Source organism: Protopterus annectens, chromosome 5.part0 (genome assembly GCF_019279795.1).
Source record: "Protopterus annectens isolate FY-2018-M chromosome 5.part0, PAN1.0, whole genome shotgun sequence".
Lineage (NCBI taxonomy): Eukaryota > Metazoa > Chordata > Ceratodontiformes > Protopteridae > Protopterus > Protopterus annectens.
In genome coordinates, this window is record NC_056735.1 from 831,627,508 (window position 1) to 831,637,093 (window position 9,586).

At 38.8% G+C, this 9,586-nt stretch overlaps 1 pseudogene; it reads right to left on the reverse strand.

Moving 5' to 3' along the window:
• Positions 1-2,574: 2,574 nt before the first annotated feature.
• Positions 2,575-3,492, reverse strand: LOC122802231 (annotated as a pseudogene).
• Between the last annotated feature and the right edge of the window lie 6,094 nt (positions 3,493-9,586).

A 9,586-nucleotide genomic window follows, 5' to 3' on the forward strand; every position in this document is an offset into this window, starting at 1 on the left:
GTATAGTATCAGACTGAACTCAATTCACAGACTGTTACATGAAATGAATAGCATTTTAAAACACCAGTCCTCCAAACAAGACAACTTGGTCACATCTATAAAAGTGTAACAATTTATTTATAACTTCCATTAAAGGTAATGTCAGCAAAGTATGACAATTCGTATAGTAATAAATATTTAAACAGATGCTTAGAAAGCAAGTACAGCAGTGAGTGAAAAGCCTTGCATATTAGAAGTAATTATATCAGTAATGTTAAGGAAAAAAGCGGTGAGATACAGGAAAAGACATTTGCCTTATGTCTTCTCTTTCTAGCTGATGATGAAATCAATCGTAATAGGTGTCAGAAGAGTAAAATTATAGTTATACTGGTTGAAAATGTTAAGCATAAATGAAGTAGTAAATAGTATTAATACTTTAACTGATTACATTAATATAAATATACATGTAAATATAAATAATTTATTAAAGATGGTGACTGAAGCACTACAGTGTATTCAGTGCATTATTGCAACCAAATGTAATCCTGCACTTAACCAACTTCATTAATGTATATAAACAAACAATTTATAAAGGAGAGTAACTAAAGCAATACAATGCATTCAGTACTATAACCAAATTTAAAATATATGTTAATATATAACTGCTGTATTCGGTCTTTAATTTTATAATAAGTAAGTACTTCTAAAGTTTGGTTTCAGTACAAAAATGCAAAGAAATGCATGCCAGACACAAAATATGATAGTATAGTAGACTGCAAAATGAAATTCTCACCAAAACTGAATAGCAATGTGCTCTTTATTCCCAAGTATGCTTAAGCACTTCCCATATCATTTCATCCCACGTATGTATAAGCAATTCTCATATACTTCTTTCCAAGTGCACATAAGTACTTCCCAAATCAATAGTTCCAAGTATGCATAAATATTTCCTGAACATTCTGTTTACTTCAATAAACATTTATGAAAACAAAAGCTGTTTTAAAGTAAGAAACTGAATGTTGTGTAACATTATGTGTGAATTTATTGGGTGCATTTTCTCCTTTGTCTCTCTTCCTCCTTTTTCTCTGTTTTTCTTATTGTAATGATGGATTCCTTTCTCTTTTTTTATTTTTTTTCTCTCCCACTTATGTTAATTTTTCTACAGATCAAAATTCCTCAGGATTAGCACATATGTGTAAATCCTAAGTTAAGGAATGCTCATACTCTGCTCAACCATGGATGTCCTTGTAGTGTTGTGGCAGTGGCATGTCATGCAAGCATCCTGGAATGTGGGCAACCTGGAAAGCCTCATTAAACAGAGGTGTCAGGACTTGGATGATGACATACTGGAGCAAATCATGGACTGATGGCTTCAGCCATTCGGGGCCACTATTTAGTGCATTGAAGACTCCGTAACTCAGTTATTGATCATCATGACACCACAAACTCCTACCCTCCTCTACATTTGGGTCTTCCACTGCAGCACAAACTGGCAGTGGAAACATTTCAGACTCTATGGAATGGGGACTCTTGCTGGCATCCATTTCTCATCACCTGTTCTAACCTTATCCTTTCTCCTGCACCTTATTACCTACTAGCTATTCATACTGCCCTCTTATATAAAAAATCTTGAAAAAATATGAGGTCTATTCCACCAAAAAACATAGTGCCCCTCCTCACCAAACTCTTCCTTCACAACCCCCTTGTGCCTCCCTATTTGTTGAGTCTTCCCTTTTCCAATCTTCCTTATCACCCTCTTTCCATTTTATAAATCAAACAAAAGGGGCCCACATAAGGATATCCCTATAAAAAACATTTTAACCCTTCTATTTTATTTAAATGTGAATAATGAAACTGCACAGTCTGCCACTTGCCTTATGTTGTTTAAGCATGGCTGCACAGTAACTGAATATATAAAGAGTATCCACAACCAACAGCTTTCATGTAATACCTCATAAGTACTCAACACTTAACACTGGGCACTTTATGCTTTTGCCATAAGTAGGCATGTTTTATTTTTCAAAATACGTTTGCTTTCTGTTGTCTGTGTGAATAAACTCTAACTAGCTTATTTGCATAAATAAGTCATGCAGTCTTAGTGGTTAACCACAAAAAAACTATGAAATCCCAGACTATAAATGCCACCCTACATGACAATCTACCAATCCTTGTAATTCATGTCTTATTAATTTAATTAAACATAAATGTATTTTTAAGATTAAATTTAAAAAGTAAGGAATGTGCACATACACACACACACACAATAAATAAACATATAAATAAACAACACTGTCAAACACAATGGGAAATTTGTATTGTGGAAATTATCACACAAACAGATATTACACAAAGTATTCTTTAGCTAAGATTACCTAATTATCTGCATAATTAGCACAAGTGCGGTCTGTGCTGTGTGGGATAAATTTACAGTAGCAGTATCTTAAAATTCATTTGCTTAAATTTGCATTTTTAAGTGAAGGGTATAAGAACAAAATTAAGCATTTTAAAAGCATCTTATAAAATAAAGAAATAATGATAAGAGAAGAAATGCTTTCATAAGTAAGCAATTTTACTCGGTCTCTTGTTAACATAACATTAATAACGCCTTAACAGTTTTAATATTACTCTTCTGATCTATTTTAATTTTATGCCATATATAATAGGGTTTAATGTGAATGGTACTGTAATAATTAGAACTGAAAGCAAGACATGGACGTATTCTGGAAATTCCCTTCTGAAATCTCAAATAATTCCTGACAGAAGTCCACAAAAATAAAATAATGAAATTACAAAAAAATGTGAACTACAAGTATTAAATGCTTTCTGGCGAGCTTCTCTTGAATTTAATTTTAATACAACTCTGAAAATCTTATAATAGGACAACCCAATCAAAGTTACATCAGACACTCCTGCTAAGACTGAAAAAATATAGCCATAGATGTCATTAATGACTGTTTGGCCACATGCAGCACTGATTACTGAAAGATAATCACAGTATACATTCTGGATGGTGCTTACTCCACAATATGGTAATGTGTTTGCAAGCACTGGAAAAGATAATACCATACAAAGACACCTAATTGCAGCGAAACACATTATTTTTAATACAAACTGTTTTTCCATTATTGTTTTGTATCTAAGAGGGTTGCACACTGCTACATAACGATCACAAGCCATTACTACTAACATGGATGACTCCAGTGCAGTAAAAAAGGAAATAAAAAATAGTTGTACAATGCAGGCATTATAAGTTAAATACTGTGAGCTGAACCATAACACTTTTAGAAGCTTAGGCAAAATAGTAAGGGCAGCAGCAAAATCTGCCGCTGATAACATGAAAACGAAGTAGTACAAGGGCTCATGGAGGCTTTGTTCTGTAGCTATAATGAAAATAATTGCTATGTTACCCAAAAATGCTATTAGTAGCATTATGGAAAAAGGACCAGCAAACCAGTGTTGGCTGTTTTCAAGTCCAGGGAACCCAGTCAGTAGAAATTCCAAATTGTCTCCCATGCTGTAATTCTTATTGAACATTGCAGGATAATATGAATGACTTTATAGTGATTTGCAGTCTTAGATTTGAAAAATGAGTAAATGCAATCTGTCAGTGTAACTTAATGAAGTAGCTAACCAGTATCCATTACCTGAATATCACCTTCTCCTGCATAGTACAAAATATTAGGCAACTCTTCTGAGCTGTACTAGAATGCTTACCTTTCTTATATAAGCAGACATTACAAATAGCACTTGTGAAATATTGCTGAAACTAAAAAAAGTAAATCAATGTAAACAATTTTAGCTGGTTGAGGCACATTGTTCCTGCTGTTCAGCTCATGGCTGGGATGCTTTCTGTGTTAATTCTACATGTTATCTCTTTGTAAGCATAGATTTAATCTACTACATCAAATTTACTGCTACATCCTAAATAAATGTCATAGCTCAAAATGTATCTCACCCCAAAAGTTACTTGTAGTTGTGTGAAATATTAGTGCGTACATTTGCTAAATCTTTGATTTAAACTGGTGTCCATTACATTAGTGAATTTTGTACATTCCACCCATTAAGTACTGGGCTAGGGCTAGAGATAGGTCATGGTTCCCCTTATTCATACATAGATAAAATGTGCATCAGAGAATGCATATAAGAAGCTAACTATTTTCATCCATTATAATTAACTTTGAAAACACTTGCCATTCAGTATCAAGAGATAAGATTGCAACAAGACTTAAAGAATTATGTACATTTGTAAAAACAAGTAAAGCACATTGAAAATCAGTTTAACAATCATAAAAGAATGTTCTGATTCATAAAAGACAGTTATGCAGGTTTATGCAGGTTTGTAAGTATTAATCTTTGAATAGTTTACTCAGCATGGCAATGATCACAGGAGATAGTAATGTCATGTCCAAAATTTTTAAACTAAGTGCAGGAGTCATTAACACAGTGGGGGGAGGGCATGCTTACTAAAAACTAGAGAGCAATTGCCTACTGAGTTCCCAGTAGTCATCTAGTGGTAGCAATTTTTAGAATATTTTTATTTCAGAAATGTGAAATTAACCCTGGGATTCAATAAGCCATTGTTTCCATGCAGGAATAGTGCAGCAGCTCCTGCTCGGAATATGGCAGCCGAGTGATCCAGTAAACAAATCTTGGGGTGTGCATGAGCCTACCAGCATTATTCTTGCACGGACACCACTGAATAATGCTAAATACCTCATTTGCTGGTGAAAAACATGCAAATTAGGTGAATTAGCAATTCAATAAACAGACAGGCATCTATACCAGAAATGTTTGAGGTGTAAAAATGTATTCGGTTACTAACCGAGTACATTTCACCAAAAATCAAAATGGGGGCATGACTGCTCAAAGTAAAGCATGTATTATAACCATTAGGCATGCCAATGGCAAAAAAATATTGCCATTGGCATGGAAAAGATTTGCAAAATTATAAAAATTAAAGTTTCTTTTGGACATTTAAACATAGCACAGAGGCCCGCAAATAGGAGTGTGCCGGGGAAAAAAAAGGTGAAAAGCCAATTTTAAGTGAAATCTGTATTTTGCCATTATAGTGTATGGCATGAAGAATCAAAATTAAAACAGGCACAGCTGGTTGCTAAGAAAGAATGCTCTGGTGTAGTGGTGTAACAAGGGACTAAGGCAGTGGGGTATGCAAATGAGCATTTTTTACTGAATCACTAAATGGGAGAACATTCTCTGGCTGCATCTATCTGTGTAGGAGTTGTAAGGCAGTGAAGTAAGCAGGAGAAGCAGCTGACATGAAAAGGGGTTGTTTAATGCTTGGTGTAAGCACATTGGAGCTCCATGGCTCCCATTTGAGCTTAACTATGCACAGCTAAACAAAGGGGGGGTATGTCTGAATCTTTATTGACTTATTCCATGAAATGAAGAGCGTGTTCGCATCCAGTAAGAGCCATTTCTGCTACAAAGTATTTACTTTAGCTAAACAGGTTTGCGTGACACACACCTGGTCTAAAAAAAAAAAAAAAAAACAGGACATAGCAGAATTGTTTACATTTGGGCACTGGGCTTGTGTGGTAGGCCTTGGGGCTTAAAAGGGGCAGAAATTGGAAGGGAAAAAAGAAGGGAAATAGCTGAACAAAAGCAATCCAGTACCAATAATATAGCAGGCAGATGAAATGTATCATAGCCAGCCAATCATACAGACAGCATCTGTAGCACAACAGTATAGATGTGCAAACACCTTTCAGTCCATTTTTTTCCACATACTCTGCTTCAGTTGTCTACACACTTGGGGCAATTTTAACCGACAAAATGTTAGGGGACTGCTGTCACTTTGATACATCAGTATGTTCTAGACGCTGAAGGCAGTAAGGACGATAATCCTGGCACCCTCCCTAGACTGAGGATGAGAAGAAGAGTGTTTAGATCCGGGTAACCTACCAGGGGCTACATCATCTAGAGATAGTAGAGCAGTACAGAGTGGACATGGAAATACTGCAGCTATTCCTAGAGCTGTGCTGGCCTCACCTTAGACCCAGAGCCAACAGAGGGGAACACATCCTATTGAATAGCAAGGTATGTGTAGCCTTAAGAATACTAACTACAGGTACTTTCCAAAGACCTACTGGGGACATCATGGGGATCTTGCAAGCATTTGCATCCAGGGTACTCCACCAGTTCCTAGATGCCATGCTACCACATGCCAATGAGCACATTTACTTCCCCAGCACCAGTGAGGAGTGACCCAGCAATATGTGCCTCTTCCACCATGTAGCAGACTACCTGTTGGTTCTGGCTGCCATAGACTGCACACACATCCACATCAAAACACCACCCGGTGAACAGGGTAGGGTCTACATAAACCACAAGAGCTTTCACTCCATCAACTGCCAGGTCATGTGCAATGCCCATGGCATTATCATACATGTGTGTGCTGGCAGCCCTGGAAGCTGTCAGGACTCCCACGTCTGGCATTCCTCACAGCTGTACCAGGGATTTGACAGGAGGGACATCCCTTATGGCCATCTTGTGGGGGATGCTGGTTATACACTGGAGCCATGGACGATGGCTCCCATCAGAATTGCACACACACTCAAGAATGCCATAATGAGGCACACATGCACAAACCAGGATCATTATAGAGCATGTGTTTGTGATGCTCAAGTTATGGTTCCACTGTCTTGACATATCTGGTGGAGCCCTGCAGTAGTCTCCAGCCACATGTGCACATATGTTCATATTATGAGTTGTGCTACACAATATGATCCTGTGGAAACAGCTGCAGTACGAGCAGTACGTGGAAGGGCCAAAAAGCCCCCCCACCATTGCCAATGTCCCCCACAGGCACAGAGGGACTTGGAGGAGGAATCCCCTGAGCCAGGTCCTGTAGGAAGATGGAGGTGTGCTCAGTATGCCCTGGCCTTGGCAAAGAGGCAATGCATAGAACACACACTGACACTGTAGGGACCCAGGGGCTGACACCTCTCTCCGACTCGAATACACAGCAAAATGGATGCCACACACATCATACTACTTGGTCCTTATTGGTCTACTTTAGATTGACGAAATGTCAAAATGTCAAATGCTCACATGAGTGTAAACGCAGGAAGTCAATGTTTATTTTTTGGATCGCAGTACAGTGTGGATCAAAATATTTGCCCTTTCCTCACTGTAGTGTGATCTCAGAGTTGGAATATATATTTAGCTGGGGGGGGTTGAGGCACAGCCCGGCACAATAGCAATTTCAAATTTCTGCATTTACACTCATGTGAGCATTTGACATTTTGATTTTTCATCTGTATAATATACACTCCATCCCTTAACAAGTATAGGCAGTGCATTGCATGCATACAACATAGGCAGCCATCAAGCACTGTCCTCACAACTGCCACAGGAACAAGGTGATTCAGTCTTCTTAACAATAAATGGATGGTTTAGTATGTTCTGATAGCATATCTATGGTATTGCTGCATGCATGCAAGGGAATGGGATGGCCTACTGGGATAGCAACAGACAACTGACAGCTATGTGGGACATGAGGAAATGTTTGCCTAATACTGGCCTCCTCATACTATGCAGTAGTACCCAAGGTGACAAATCCCACTGCAGTATATGTAGGGGGCCAACTGAATGGGGTTCATAGGCCACATGGCATGGATGTCAGTGTGGGGGTGTCATACTCACCCCTCAGCCTCACCCAGCAAGTCAGCCATAGAAAACCATAAATAAATGTCTGGCAAAGGCCCCCAAAATGTGACAATAATGAAATATCCTCATACAGAGTTAAACCATGATAGGACAGCTGGTCATGCAGTTGCACTAAGGCTTTGAAGGGTTAGAAGTCTGAAACTCAAATGTATGCCATTACAATTTGACAAGTGGTCTTTAGTGATATGCCTCTAGTTTCCTAGACAGAGCACAATACCATGCTACATGGAACCAAAATGTAAAGCAAATATCAGCACGGTCTGTACAAATATGTACAGTTGACAGGTGTCCCCTCCCACACCCATATTCCCATGGAAATGCAGTAACACATATTCTTGCAGGAAAATAGCAACAGAGCACACATTGCCAGGGCAGTCCCAATCAACATGATAACTTGTTGCATGCCCACAATATGCAGGGGTCAATGAGCTATGTTTATGTGTGGTTAATACTGTCAGGATGTGGCCAGCACTTACTCCCTGCTGTTATGTTGTAGTGGCCTAGATACAGTGCTGCCTTTGACAGGGCCATGTTCCAAGAGCTGCAGTGCCAAGTATTCTGCATGTCAACTACACCTATGGTAGGAGTTGCATACACTGACCAGATGTCAATATCTGTTAATGCAGGAAAGCTGTACAGGTCATGGACAGGGGCCATACATATGGACAGAACACAGCTTGGAGTAACCTACACAGTGCCAACCATACCTCACAACTGTACAGGTCCATTGCAGAATGTCCAGAGGTTTGCATCATAAGTGTGGTCTGTATAACATGAAATAGTGGTTGTCTGGCAGTTCATTGGCAAATCACATAAGACTAAGGTCAGAAACTAATAACAGATTGTAGTGTCAAACTTCATACCCTATAGAAACATGCATGCTAATGCAAAACCTGTTATTGAACCACCTTTCTAAGAATGTAAGGCCAATACTTAAAATGGTCCCTATATTTAGGCCTCTGTCCCCGAGTCACTTTTAGCTTTGTCCAGATCTCTGTCTCTCAGAAGCTGAGAGGTATGCTGCCTAGTAGGACAGCAAGTACCTGAAGGTCAACATACTCCCAGAGTATAAAAGGCTGCCAGAACAGATTGTGCAGAAACGTAGGTGCCATTCAGTGAAATGAGTAAGTAAACATCACCTGCAAATACACAACACACACCCATGTAAGTGGAGGTCCACAAAAATACAAATCCAAACAATGGAAACCTCAGAGGCAAAATCACATGAGAACTCCACAAACCTACACACCACAGACCATGTAGACTCCACACACCACAGTCTACTAATGTCACAGCAACCTATCAACTTATGCACAACCATCTGTCAGTGGTTCACCAAGTTACTCTGTACTGCTTTGCTACTGACACCTGGAAGTCATGGTGTTATGTGGAATATACTACACATGTAATGGACGTTTCTGCACAGTAGAATGCACTCTGTACCCACATCCATACCTCCCAACCTCTGACAGCCAGACATCTGGAAGAGGTCATGAATAAAAATGGGACAAAGGCAAAATGATAGGCACATGCTATAAATATTGTCCTTACATACTGAGAAAGTTGGTAGGGTAAGGAGTTTTGTATTAGCAGGAATTGGCTGATGTTTATAAAGTCTGAAACACTAATGTTTGCATTATTTTGTAATGTCAGTCTTCAATTATATGCAGCTAACTTGCCATAAAGACAAAGGTTTATGTAGACTGTATGAAACCACTAGACAAACACCTGGACATTCTGAAAAAATATGTACAGTTCAGAGGTCTGGCCTCTCCAGGATATCACTTCTCAGGTAAGAAGAATACCACACAAGCAGGAGATCTCCAGCCAGTGTATCACCAAGCTGCTGGATTGTTTACACAGTCATCAGTCAACCGGCTGTAGCCACACCTCTCAAATGGTGTTTTTTGGGCAGGAA